General features: G+C 42.2%; 1 protein-coding gene and 2 long non-coding RNA genes across 5 annotated transcripts in view; 2 read left to right on the forward strand and 1 right to left on the reverse strand.

The window, feature by feature from the left end:
* TAFA1 (TAFA chemokine like family member 1) overlaps positions 1-14,677 on the forward strand; it is a 505,935-nt gene that overhangs the window by 113,647 nt on the left and 377,611 nt on the right. The gene's annotated exons all lie outside the window — the stretch shown is intronic.
* Positions 6,695-8,911, reverse strand: LOC128775665 (uncharacterized). The gene is made up of 2 exons (XR_008420568.1): positions 8,401-8,911; positions 6,695-6,838 (listed from the first exon to the last, which is right to left on the reverse strand). It is a non-coding gene; the product is annotated as an uncharacterized LOC128775665 (long non-coding RNA).
* LOC109279037 (uncharacterized) lies at positions 9,078-12,317 on the forward strand. The gene is made up of 2 exons (XR_002085967.2): positions 9,078-9,513; positions 12,081-12,317. It is a non-coding gene; the product is annotated as an uncharacterized LOC109279037 (long non-coding RNA).

Below are 14,677 nucleotides of genomic sequence, written 5' to 3' on the forward strand. Positions count from 1 at the left end.
ACACTCAAGTTGCCTTCAGACTCTTAGTGGGATGAGTTTCTACAAGGACCCCTGATAGGTGTGTGTTTGTGTGCACGTGCATGTGTGTGTGTGTGCGTAAAAAGTCGTTTCTTTGCCAACTATAATTTAAATATCCACATATTTCCTTTGTTAGCCAGTGTCGTTTTGAGAGACAAATTTAATTCTGGGTTGTTGTTTTCTTCAGGTAGATGGTGCTTACTGTCAGTCAGTGTCAGTGGCCTATTGGAATCCATCCAGGGTATATTTTCTTAAAGTATTTAAATTGGGTTTAGCTTTAAAAAAAAAAATGACATCCGGAAAGTTAGACCTTCCTTGGCTCTTTTCTAAAATATCTACTGGCTTAAGTAAGCAAGTGACTATAGACTCTGCTGTTTATCTGGAAAAGTTCTGGGTATTGGGGGAAGCAAAAAAGGAGATGTAAGCGATAAGGTCTCTAGCCTCCGGGACGCTATCATCGCACTGGGAAGACAAAGGAACGAATTCTGACTCCTTTTTCTTTCTTATTCTAACGCCATGGAGGTTTCAATTGGGCTGGTTTTGACTTTGTATGACAGAAGCCCTAAGTAAAACTGGCTTAAAGAAGATTCACGGTAATTTTCTTTTACATAAACAAGAAACCAGGACTTGAATCACTGTCTTCAGGTTAGTGAAGTCTCTTAATCCCTGGTCTCTATCTTCTGAGTTCCTCTCTGATTATTATGACTTGTCACCCACCTTTCAGCCCTGAGATGGGTGTGCAGGCAGGTGAAAAAGCAAGAAGACACAGACTGGCCAAAGGAGACCCTTTTAGAAAACTTTGCTGCAAACCTTACCCGAAGCTTTTGATTACATGTCACTCACCACACATGTCTGTACAGCAGCCTGGCAAGTGTAGTAGTGAAGCTGGGCATGTTGCCACTTGTTAGCAAAGAGCCGGGGAGAGTAGATTTCAGATGGTCGTCCAGCAGTGTCTGCCATAATGCATCTCCGGGATACCTAGCCCAGGCCAAACAAAGCCTACATCATTTCTTCTCTGATGCTGTCCCAGTCCTCAGTGATGGGGCACGTGCTTTGCGTGGCTGCGGTCCTGCAGCTGAATTTTGTCATTTCCTGATTTTCTGGCAGCATGGAGGAAGAAACACACACTCTGCAGGAGTCTGCAAGACCCAGGTTTGAACCTTCAGCTTGGCCAGAGTATGGAAGAATAGGCCTTGGCAAGTTGCTTAACCGCTCTAAATCACTGTTTTCTTCTCCTCCTCCCTCCCCTCCTCCTCCTTATTCATCATTATTATTATTGTTGTTGTTTATTTATTTATTTTTGAGAGAGAGATCGCAAGCAGGGGAGTGGCAGAGAGAGAGGGAGACACAGAATCCGAAGCAGTCTCCAGGCTCCGAGCTGGTGGCACAGGGCCCGATGAGGGGCTGGAGCTCGTGAACAGTGAGATCATGACCTGAGCCAAAGTCGGTCGCCTAACCGACTGAGCCACCCAGGCGCCCCTAAACCACTATTTTCTTGTTTGTAAACCACCATGGAGTTACTTTGAGGACCAAACACAGTTATGAATATAAAGGATCCAGCCTCGTGCTTGGAACATAATAGATACTTAAGAAATGTCAGTGGTATTTGTTGCATGCTCAAAGCTAGAAGCCGATTCTTGAAGGATTAGATCATGAGGGCTTGCTGAATAGCAGTTTATTTGAACAAGTCTTAACTGAGTCGCAATCACCGTTTCTTTGTTCCTTCCAAAATATCAAGATTCTCTTTCCATTTTACATTGAAACAACCTTAGGTATGATGATAGATGTATATGGTTCCTGCATATTTAGGGTATGTGTGTGTATCTCGTGCCCCCTTAAACATACTTCCTTTCTCTGAAACCTGAGCTGCTATGCTGAGGTCTAATAAAGGAACCTAAATTTACTTACATAGTCTTGAAATAATTTTGGGGGCGCCTGGGTGGCTCAGTGGGTTGGGCGTCTGACTTCGGCTCAGGTCATGATCTCGCGGTCCGTGAGTTCGAGCCCCGCATCGGGCTCTGTGCTGACAGCTCAGAGCCTGGAGCCTGTTTCAGATTCTGTGTCTCCCTCTCTCTCTGACCTTCCCCCATTCATGCTCTGTCTCTCTCTGTCTCAAAAAATGAATAAACGTTAAAAAAAATTTTTTTTAAATAAAAAAAAAAATAATAATAATTTTTAACCAGCAGAGAAAAAGGCTGGACTCCAGAAAGGTAAACTTGTACTTATTCCTCTGATTTGGGCCGATGCCTTTTTTCAAGAAAAAGAGAAGAGTCAAAACTAAAGCAGCTCACAATGGACCTTTATTTCCTTCGCACTGGCAGAGGTCCCAAGTTAGAACTCTATGAGTTGATCCCACTGTAAGTAAACCTGATGCTCTGAAACCAGAGGAAAAGCTTTAAACACAGGATTTTCATTAGGGTTCTCTTAAATATGACAGTGTCTACATGCTTTTGAAATGTGCTTTGATTTAAATACAGACAGCCAGGATGCAGCTCTTCTGGAAAGCCAGGCCCCCCCACGAAGGGACAGAGCCTTTTCTGGAGACCTGCAGAACCCTGTTGTATTTAAATGAGCAGGGGCAGAATCATGATTGCTCTGGGGCTGCGGCAGCATTTCTGCTGACAAGCTGCACGCCACTTTTCTGTAGTGACTATTCTTTACCTGGAACAGCTTCTCCATGGCAACCCCATTCACAGAGTGCATTTGTTACTTCTCTTTTTTTTTTTTTTTAAATGAGCAGGTTGGGAAGGAAACGAAATATATATGTTTTGGGTTCCTAAATGGAGAAAGGGGATGGGGTGAACAACAGACCCTGGGGGAAAAGCAGGGGATTTTTTTTTCTTTTTCTTGATTTGTCTCCTTCTTGGGTAGATACAAATCAAAAAGGTGTAATTAAAAAAATCACCTGGTATGTGGGATTCTCTCCTCCTTCAGTGAGCATTCTGATGAGATATAGTGTGGATCAATTAATTTGTTTCTCAGTTGATAGTGAATTTTGGCCCAGTGGTTCGCTGAAATTTCAAAGGGTACTTTCATTCTGCTTTTCACCTGTTTGTTAAGGACCTGCCATCAGCCACTCAGGCCCCAAGGATTTGGCTGAGGGGAAAATCTCATAATAGTGTTTTCAAGGATACAAGTTTTCAAAAGACAAGAGTGAAAGCACCAGAATGATTTTTCCATTATGTCAGGGGTTTATTGTTTCCCAAACTAGTTTCTCAAGGTCTAGAAATAAGAGTACTTCGTAGGAAAATCTTTCCTTTCCCTCATAATACGTTAAGAGACTTCTAGGCACAGAAAGAAACAAAACAAAATAAACAAAAACCCTCAAGCATTCAGTCACTTCACATTGTTTCATATAAATACCTTGTTTTTTTGTTTTCTTCCAAATCTCCTGTTTTTCATTGTCCCTTCAACTTTATGATTAGATGAAGGAGTGAATGTCCTGTCAGATGACATTCAGCCAGAGAGAGTTTGATCTTAAGTCAAGAGGGCGTATCTATCCCACATCACAGCTTGCTTGTGAGTCCCGATAGCCGTAGGAATGCACAGTGGAAAGTCCACAGCACCAGCCCTGTGGCAGACATTCAGTAGTATTGCTAAGTGCTCCATTGTTGTTATTATCAATAGTTGGTTTCCATAATAGTGAGGTTGTACTTAGTTGGGCACTGAATCACTGCAAATTTTTTCAGGTAGAATTAGGATATATTTGACATTGCTAGAAGTTTCTAGGACTGGGGGACTTGACTCAGTCAAGGGGGATGGCTCCAAATGCCATCATCCAAGGGGGAAATTGTGAAGAAAGCAAGGATGTGCAAATTCCTCTGTTCTGTGAATCACTCTCCTTGAGTGTGGCCACGTAGAATCCAATTGTATTTGTCCAATATTTTAGATTTGCACTGGTGTACCTTTAGAATTCTGGAAACTACCAGCGTATTTTAATTGTATTTAATGAGTTCCATGGGGAAATGAATTTCTACTACATTGTTGCATCTATCATTATATATATTTATTTATGTTAACACATGCAGATATTGAAGTACCAAATACGAGATCAATTAACCTTAGAAATTAATTGTGCATTTAAAGAGCAGTAAGAGGAGAAATATGCACCATTGGAAATTAGAGTTGGGGACTGGTTCTGTAAAGTGAGCACTGTTTCAATAATATGTGGGGATGAATAATTCCCCCTGAAATACCAAAGTGACAATGTACTGTAAGCATTGCTTTCCTCTGCAGAATTTGCCAGGAATTCAGTGGGAGACAAGTGCCATTATGGGGAAATATTGATTCACTGTAGGCACAATGTGTCTTGTTATTATAAAGACAAGAGTCTGTGGTCTTTTGTCAGCTTCTTCTTTTTAAACTAAATGTATGGAATTGTTCATTGTAATTGGGATATTTAGACTGCTTTTTTAAATAGGATGAACGAGAAGGTTTCTGGAACCTCAACAATTTTTTCACAACCAGAACACCCTAAAAAAAAAAGTTGAGTTCCTACAGTGATGCCAGATCTGACTTCCGCATTTTAATAATGCCTGGAATCTGGTGTAGGATTCCCTTCCAATTAACAGCAAGCCTCATCTTACCTGCACTCATCTATTTCTGTCCCAACTCATGTCAACACAGGAAACTGAACATAGAGTGGTTAAGACTACAAGCTCTTCAGCAGTGGCTGGCTCTTCTGTTTATTAGCTGTATGTGATCTTGGACCTACAGCTCATGTTTTCGTATCTGCAAATGAGGATATTAGTGGTACTTAACCCATGGAGCGGTTGTCAGGACTAAATGAAATAAGGCATGTGAAATTCTAAATAAGTCCTTCCTAAACACTAGGTGTCAACCAACACCACTTTCCTGTGCTACCTTGGACTTGGTTTGACTCTTGCATCTCAAACTGCAGTGGATATCGTGTAGTAGATAGGAGCGAGAACAGTCTTGGGCTCCAACCAATCACATTGTCTGTCTATTCACATCTTGAGTGGGAGGGTAATTTGGGGACAACCGCACTTGATGTTAGTCATCACAATTGATTCAAAAGGGGCAGCTGATTTGGGGACCAGTGTTCTTTGCTCATTGCCTATAAAGGTGATACTATCCTAAAGCTTTGAAGGAAGAGGACAGGGTCTCTTTCAGAAGCAGCTGAGTATGTTACTCTTTTACTAGAATATCAAAATGAATTTTCTGTTCCAGAAACTCCTTCCAGATTAAACTACTGCATTTTTTTTTCATTTTTTAAAGTGTATTTATTTACTTTGAGGGGAGGGAGAGAGAAAGAAGAGAGAGAGAATCCCAAGCAGGCTCCATGCTGTCAGCGTGTAGCTCAACTCAGGGCTCCAACTCACAATCCTGAGATCATGACTTGAGCTGAAAACAAGAGTGAACCACCCAGGCGCCTCAGCTTCTGCGTTGATCAAGAATCATACCCTTTTCGGGCTAGTATCCAAAATCTATAAAGAGCTCACCAAACTCCACACCCGAAAATCACATAACCCAGTGAAGAAATGGGCAGAAAACATGAATAGACACTTCTCTAAAGAAGACATCTGGATGGCCAACAGGCACATGAAAAGATGTTCAACGTCGCTCCTTATCAGGGAAATACAAATCAAAACCACACTCAGATATCACCTCATGCCAGTCAGAGTGGCCAAAATGAACAAATCAGGAGACTATAGATGCTGGAGAGGATGTGGAGAAACGGGAACCCTCTTGCACTGTTGGTGGGAATGCAAATTGGTGCAGCCTCTCTGGAAAGCAGTGTGGAGGTTCCTCAGAAAATTAAAAATAGACCTACCCTATGACCCAGCAATAGCACTGCTAGGAATTTATCCAAGGGATACAGGAGTACTGATTCATAGGGGCACTTGTACCCCAATGTTTATAGCAGCACTCTCAACAATAGCCAAATTATGGAAAGAGCCTAAATGTCCATCAACTGATGAATGGATAAAGAAATTGTGGTTTATATACACAATGGAATACTACGTGGCAATGAGAAAGAATGAAATATGGCCTTTTGTAGCAACGTGGATGGAACTGGAGAGTGTGATGCTAAGTGAAATAAGCCATACAGAGAAAGACAGATACCATATGGTTTCACTCTTATGTGGATCCTGAGAAACTTAACACAAACCCATGGGGGAGGGGAAGGAAAAAAAAAAAAGAGGTTAGAGTGGAAGAGAGCCAGAGCATAAGAGACTCTTAAAAACTGAGAACAAACTGAGGGTTGATGGGGGGTGGGAGGGAGGGGAGGGTGGGTGATGGGTATTGAGGAGGGCACCTTTTGGGATGAGCACTGGGTGTTGTATGGAAACCAATTTGACAATAAATTTCATATATTAAAAAAAAAAAAGAATCATACCCTTTTCTCTTCAGTCGCCTTGAATGATACCCACTACATTTGGATTGCACATTTCTTAGTGGGGGAAGTGCATATATCATTCGTTCTTCCCTCCTCAACCCACGAACGTGTTCTGATTGCCCATAGTAGGCAGACAACCCATGTCTGACCAAAACAGATTAAATCCTTAGCCTTTTACAAGAGTGAAGGGGAAAGATGCATTTTGGTCTGTTGGCCTTGACAGTGAGAGGATATATATTTGGAGCTGTTGGAGTCACCCCTGCAGAAGGCCTTGCTGAGAGCAAAGTCAACACAAAAGGAAGTAAAGCCAAGAGATAGAAACAGAGTCCCCATGATCTCTTTTCATCAGCTAGATACCACTTGGCCTAAAGCTTTGCACTGGGCTTCTCATCTGGAAGGAGAGTCCATTGATGTGTTCCTGTTTATTCCATCAGGCAGTTTTTGTTAACTTTCAATCACCTGCCATTGAAAGAGACCAGTTCAGTGAAGTTTCTCCTCATTCTGAGATATCTACCTTCACAGGTCATTTCTACTTTCTTTGAGCAGTTGGCATTATACGAGATTCCTTCAGTTGTCCCTAAAGAATCTGAGGTCACTGAGCTTACTAACTGTTGAGTTCTGCCGTTCTACCTGTAGATCAATGGGATGCCATAGATCCTGCATGCCATATTGTGAACAAACAAAAAATTTTCCAAGACAAGGAAAACAGAGATTATTTCAAGGATATTCTCTTTTATACATGGGGAAATACTAATAATTAATAGAAAATGTCTTTATATCTCATTCAAGCTTCTTAAAATCTAAAAAGAGAGGTATGATGTCAATCTCCATTGCATATGGGGAACGGCAGAGCTTGGAGAAGTTAGATAAGTTGCCCAAGATCCCATGGTTAATGGCTGCTATATCTGGGATTCAAAACCATATGATCTGATTCGCACATGACATAAAGATGAGCTAGAACCTTGTAACCTTCTTCATGCAGGGGCACCTTTAATCCAGACCACTTGTGCTTTGATGTGCAACCCAGAGCTCTTCCCTCAATTCTGTTTCCATGGTGCGCCCTGCATCGACACTTCTTGAATGTTCTTGCATCTGCTGGGGGTGGGAAGCCTTCTTCTAGACCTCAGCTTCAGATGCTGCCCACCCAACCATCTGTGGCAACAGATTTGTGTGTTATCAATTAAAGTCTAAAGGAAGTTGGTGAAGCCTCCTACTCTAACAGGATGGGCTAAAGCAGTTCCTGTTAAAACAGAAATGGGTTGTGTCTGTGATATTGGTAATTGGTAGCTTTCCAAGAGCACTTTAAATACACCCCATGCCATGAATTGCTCAGCTCTGATTCTCTTTAAGACTTTCCTCTCAGAGGTGGCTTATTTCCAAGAAGTGGACCACTACATAACTAAATAGGGTTGCCCTTGTGGGAAGCAAAGCAACATCCATAATTTGCAGAATTTACCTCTATGATTTTCTCTTTGGGACTCACTTTGGAAACCACAGTTACTTTTTATTGTATAAAATCTTCACACATATGGCACGCCATGCCCCAATTACAGTCACAAAGATTCCTTGGTTTCAACTATTCTGGAAGGACTATCCATGTTTTTGAGATGCCTTACCCAGGGAGCACCAAAATATCAAGTACACAAAATAACCAGTAACTTTAAGATAGACCATCTTAGCACATGCCCTTAATTTGGTGAAAATCCACCTAGGTTTTTATATAACCAGATAATTTGATTTTTTACATAGAGACTTTTAAAACACATGAAGCATCTACCAACTGCGATTTTCTGTGGTAGACCCTGGGAGAGTAGAGATTCGCCATATACGGTTTCTGCCCTCATGGAATTATTGTCCAATAGCTAAGCCCAGCTAGTCAGTAAAGAGTTAAGTCAGTATGACTTAAAAAAAAAGGATTCTGCATATCCTTTAAATGTCTTATGAAGAAATGTGTTTCTGAAGCATAGAACTTTAGCCTACTATGGGTAGGCACTTGTATCAACAAATATTGTGTTACCTACCTTCCCATCCACACTGTGACAGCAATATACAAAGGATGACTGCCCTTCTCTCTTCTGTAAAGTTTCTCCACCTTGGCCTATTCAATTTTGGGGCAGATAATTTTTGGCTGCAGGTCTGTCCTGTCACTGTGGGGTATGTAGCAACATCCCGGGTTCGACCTTCTAGATGCCAGTAGTGAACTCCTCTCCAGTCTTAACAACGAAAAAAGTCTCCAGACATTGTCACGCGTCTCCTGGGTGAATGGGGGGGGGGGGGGGTGGGGAGGAGAGAAGGCAAAAAATGGTCAGTTGACAGCCAAAACCAAGACAAGATGTGTAAGAGTGGACAGGTGTTTGCAAAGTGTTGATCCACAGAAAAACCTGTCTTCCAGTATTCTGTAAAATAGAATAAACTCGCTCTATCATGGTCCATATTATTGGGGAAAGGTGAATCATTCCTGGAGACAGAGGAATGGATGCACTGACTTCTCAAAATCCCTGCTGACCCTAGAATTCTAGAACACTGTTCATCTGTGACCTGGCCTAATTCCTCTCTCTCCCTGTCCCTGTGGCCTGTACTAATGATAGGGCTTGCCGAGCTGTCGCACTATCCAGAATGCCCTTTATGTCAGCAGGAAACCTGGAGGAGACTTTCTTTTCTTCCTTTTTTTTTTTTTTTTTTTTAGTAGGCTTGGCAGAAACATTTTTTTTTTTCAAGAGAGAGAGAGAAAAAAATCAAATTTAAGGACTGTGGAAAAATAACTTTCTGTGCTCTTAGGTACCAGAATCGACCATTTGTCAGAACCAAATGTCTGCTAAAGTGTGAAAAATTGTTGGAAGGCATTTTCTAAATTTTGTTATTGTGGTTCTATCAATTCATTTCCATGAGCCCTCTCATTTGTGTCTGTTGGCTGTCCAGGCCAGGCTGGCCAGCTGAGAAGTGGATCTACTGTCTTTTATTCTCAAGGTCCTGACATTCATCTGACGGTTGGGAAGGTGGCTATGCTGTAGTGGAGAGAGCTCAGAGTATGAAAGTTTTAAGACCTGGTTTTGGATCTCACCATCATCACTTCCAGGCTTCAAGATCTCAGGAGAAGTTCTTAAATCCCTGGGACTTACCTTGTCCCTGAACATGTAAGTGGTGAAAGTCTCCACTGGACTATGGTGAGCGTAAAACAAGAGAGTAGCTATTTGAAGATTTTTAAATGCGTATGGAAATTATCTGTTAGTGTGATCAGACGGTGTAATCATGTAGCAAATATTTTTTCATCATTGTCTGCTTATGCAGTGTTTTTCAATTTTAAATTGGGCAAAACCTAGTCCCCTAAGAACACATTCTAGCCATGCCTTTCATATTAACCTCTCTCTTCAGGTATGATCCCTGAACTCTCCTGTAATTTCTCACCTCAATAATCTATCCTACAGATCTTTTTCTTAATTCAGCTTTTCTGTAGTAAGACCGTGGTCTCAGCATTAGATCAAGAGTCTAATCCCACGTATGTTATTATCAATTCTTTGACCTTGAGCATGACATCTTTTATAAACTCATAGCAACCTCTGTTTCATCAAAAATGAGGGCAATAACAGATTATATCTTAGAGTGTTGTCATACTGAGAATATAAAATAAAGACTGTAAAGTGACATCAAGGTGCTAGACCCTATTAAGTTCTCAAAAAGTATTAACAGTTATCGATGAGCTTGACTCAATTAAAGCTCTTTGACAGGACTCATGTATGAAGTCTCTATAATCTACATGGTATGGTGTCAATTTTGAAAATATTTCTTTGGTTGACACAGCTCTGGGGGACCGTGTCTCCTTTATGTTCTTTGTGCCTGATGCCCCTGGAGTTGTGCCACCAGAGTCTGAGCTGTCCTTGTCCATCAGTGGAGGGCACAAGGTGTGCTACAGGAAGTCCTCCTGTCGACCCACTGGTGACATCTGCCTCAAAGCCAGAATGATGAAACCTGGGAAGGGGTTGAAAAAATGGTGGATTATAGCAAGGTTTCTTAAGTTTTTTTTTTTTAATTTTTTTTTAACGTTTATTTATTTTTGAGACAGAGAGAGACAGAGCATGAACAGGGGAGGGTCAGAGAGAGAGGGAGACACAGAATCTGAAGCAGGCTCCAGGCTCTGAGCGGTCAGCACAGAGCCTGACGCGGGGCTCGAACTCACGGACCGCGAGATCATGACCTGAGCCGAAGTCGGACGCTCAACCGACTGAGCCACCCAGGCGCCCCAAGGTTTCTTAAGTTTTAACGTGCCTGTGACTTCCCCGGGAATCTTGTCAAAATGCTGATGCTGCTTCCTTGGGTCTGGGATGGGACCTGAGACTCTGCGTTTCTAACCACCTCCCCAGGAGGCGGGTGAGGCTGGTGCAGGGACCTCGCTGTGTCAAGAGGCTCTAGACTAGGAAGGTCGTCTTAATCATATCTTTCTTTGGATGCAGTCTTTCTCTTTAGTAGGTGCCTTGTGGCTCCTGTTGAATTCAGAGCTGATGAAAACATCCCTCCTTCTCTCCTAGAATTCATTAGGTCAGTATGCAACAAGAGTCCCAGGAAATGTTCAACACCGAAAAGACTTTGGAGTGAAATAAGTTTGCCAAACTCTATCAACTATGGTTCCCCATCTTGGAGAGTCACATGATGCGTGAATGTATTAAAAACTCTGAGAAACCCTACTGGGGAAAAAAACAACTAACAAAACCCTTTTACATGGTCAAATGTAGAACTTCCCTTACATATTTTCCAAGTGTCTTTTGACTGGATTCGTTACATCAGATATTTGGGAGGGTGCAACCTTGATATCAATAGTTGTTAAACTCTCTCCAGGAGATGCTGATGTAGAATGGACGTTGGACAACGCTGGACAGGAGGGAGAGATTCTCCTAACAGAGTACATCTGGGGACAGCTCAGAAGTCGAAATAGCGTATCTGCTAACACATTGTGATCAGATGCTAAACGTGATAACTTCTGAAGTGTTAGACCTACCTCTATACGATAGGTTTCTTGTCTAAACAGACTTACATGACTTAAATCAGGCTGGGAACATGGGGACACTGGCACTGACAGATTGGATGGAGAAAGAGCAAGAGGACTTTTAAATACTCCCTAAAGCCTCCGTGCTATTGAATGCATGTCTCTATCTGTGTCTGCTATCGGCCCAGAGCTAAGAATTTCCTTGCAGCCCTTGAAATATTTGAAAGAGAAATGTTTTCCATACCTGCACTGGACATCAGTTCCATGCCTGGCTCTTTCATCCACTTAAAGATGCATTACTCGCAAAGACATTTAGCCCCCCTGGATGTAATATTCCTTGGGTGTCGGATGCCATTTGCATCTACCCTGTCTCCTTCTCAGACCTAGTGTGCAATTGAAATGTGAGCTTGTGTAGAGAACACACTTGGTAAACTGTTCCACCAAATGCATCTAAAATACTACAACCTGCTCTTATTCTGAAAGAAATACGTCCTCTCCCTTGCTGAGCATTAAGTAAAAGGTGTGGTGTCTTTGATTACCTGCTGCAGAAATTTGAGGAAAAGCGGGACCCTTGTGCTCCTGTCAGTGCTGCTTGTATTTGACGGCTGCCCAGTGCCTGGGTGCACAATGGTCCTCTGCGGAAGAGTCAGGAGCAACTTTGTTATCTGGTATGTCTAATTAATTGCTACAGATCAATTTGCTTATCATTTGCTTCTCTTACAGGTTACTTATTTCTGATGAATGGTTATGACCAAAGATGGATCCATATTGTGCTACAAATTTACCCAACCACTGATAAAAATATGACCTTTTTATGACCATTCCAAGGAACACGGCAGTCTGTACCTTGCTGGAAGCCTCGCGTATTTAACCTCCCTCGTCCATGTCATTCCAATGAGCATTTTCTACCTGCTGGGTCCCTCATTAACGCGCAATAAACATCGACACAAGTTCAGATGAGTTTGTCTAAGAAATTGTATGTTGTCATTACTGTGTATTTGCATTGTCCTCTCTTCCTAAATTTCAGTGATAGGAACCAGCATGCAGGCAGACTCGAGACTTAGCGTCTGTGAAATGACTGGTACTTGAGAAAGTTCTGGGGAACGTTACAGAGATTTCAGACAAGCCTTTAGTCTCTGTCCCTCAAGCTTCCCAGCTTTGTCTCTGTCAGGTCCCCTGCTGGATCCCTCACAACTCTGGTAACTTTCAAAGCGGCCTCCTTGTTCACCGTCATCAAGCAGCAGAGATATCTGTGTGCCTCTGGCTAGCCCTCTTTGGAGAGGTAAAGCTAGAAGGATGCACAGGCCATCTCTTTACAGGAGAGATTTTTTTTTTAATTTTTTTAACGTTTATTTATTTTTGAGACAGAAACACAGCATGAACAGGGGAGGGTCGGAGAGAGAGGGAGATCCAGAATCTGAAACAGGCTCCAGGCTCTGAGCTGTCAGCACAGAGCCCGACGCAGGGCTCGAACTCATGGACCGCGAGATCATGACCTGAGCGGAAGTCGGACACGTAACCGACTGAGCCACCCAGGCGCCCCGAGATTTTTTTTTAATCAAGAGCAAATTTATTTGAGTCCAAGATGCCTTGTGAAAATCAAATCCCCAACATTACCTGAATCAGAATACCCAAATGGAGAAAAAAAATCTGCTAAATAAAATTAAAAGCTGAAGATGTGGGATTTTTACACAAAATAATTTTTTAATTAACAGTATTCATTTTTTGTGTCCCTTTGAGGTAAAGCTGCTGTTATTACTATGCCTACTACTGGCGGGAAAACCGAGTGCTCATATCTGGAAGTAAACCAGGCAATTCACATGTGTTATCTCACTTCCTTGTCCTACCAACCATGTGCGATAGGTGATGTTTTTACCCCTATTTTCTGGCTCAGGAAACTGAAGCTTGGAGAAGTTAATAGTTAAGCGTTCACTAAGCTCTTAGTGCCAGCCTTTACTCCATCTTCATGCAGCGTACCTATATTAACTCAATTTTTTTTTACTTTTATTTGCATTTATCTTATGCAGCAATGTACTCCCGGACCTTAAGTTTTTGCGTCTTCAGTTTCTTCTGGGATGTCTTTTTCTTCTGTGCAACCTCCTCTTCCGGTTTAGGAACATTCTGCTCTTTTTCAGTGAGGACCATCTCGGTGTGGCAGGGAGAGCTCATGTGTGGGTTAATCTGACCGTGGACCCTGTAAGTTCTACACCGCATCTTGGGAGATTTGCATGCGTTTTTAAGCACGTGCAGTAAAAATTCAGCACTATTTTTGGGCACTGACCCTGTGTCCTGCCCCACTGTCTGGCCTGGGAGCACCTGTCACCTCTGCCATTGTAGCTTGTAGCAATGGAATGGCCCACATCGCTTCTGCAAAGCGACATCCTTCAGATACTTGGGAGCTTTTCTGATGTGCGTACCCTTGATGGCCTGGGCAGTCGCACATGTGTTCCTAAAGTGAACACGAAGATCGGGACCTCTTGATTTGCATGATTTTGTAGGGTTTTCTGGGTCAAGTGAATAGCACACTATTTTCAGGGATCATCTCAGGTTGCTTATGGGAAGAGCTATATCAACTCAGTGAACTCAAACTTAATGACCTTGTGAGGTAGGCACTCTTGTCATTCTGTTAATACTCGAAGAAACTGAGGCATAGCGTTTTTTAAAAACTTAGCTCTCATTTCTAGACTTGGGTAGCAGTATCTAGACCGGACTCAGCTCATGTGTTTCTGTAGCTAGTGGGTAAGCAAACTTAGGGAATAGTAGGGAGTCAGAAGTCGGAAGCCTAGGAGGTCGAACTCGGGGCTAGGTTGTCTGCAATACTTTGGTCCTTTACCCTGACGTCCAGCTCCACGTAACAGCTGTGATTTATTTCATTTGAGATGCTGCATGAAAAATGAAGCAGAATCTCTAGTGCTGAGAGGCAAATACTGTAATCATCTGCATGACTCGATTCTCTATTCCAGTAATATGAAAATTGTCAATTATGGATGAATTATGGATGCTACAGATCCCTGTAATTTGTGGCTGCAGTTTTGTAAACACGTGCAGCTGCCTTTAATTTTATTTTACCAGTCGTGTAATTCATTAACACACACCTGTAGTTACCAAAGATGCAGAAACTAATGGAGCTGGTTTCCAGTTTCCACTGTTCATGTTTTGTACACCTCCTTGTTTAATTAGCACAGAGTGGAGAAATTTGTTCAAAACAGATGCGTCCCAAGAAGGAGCCTAGTGATTATCCTTTAAGAACATACTCGAATTCCCCCCTCGGCCATTGACTTAAATCATTGCTTTATCAGCCCCAAACCAGGCATTTTAGA

The sequence above is a fragment of the Panthera pardus genome, unplaced genomic scaffold (assembly GCF_024362965.1).
Source record: "Panthera pardus isolate Hobbes unplaced genomic scaffold, ASM2436296v1 HiC_scaffold_8, whole genome shotgun sequence".
NCBI lineage: Eukaryota > Metazoa > Chordata > Mammalia > Carnivora > Felidae > Panthera > Panthera pardus.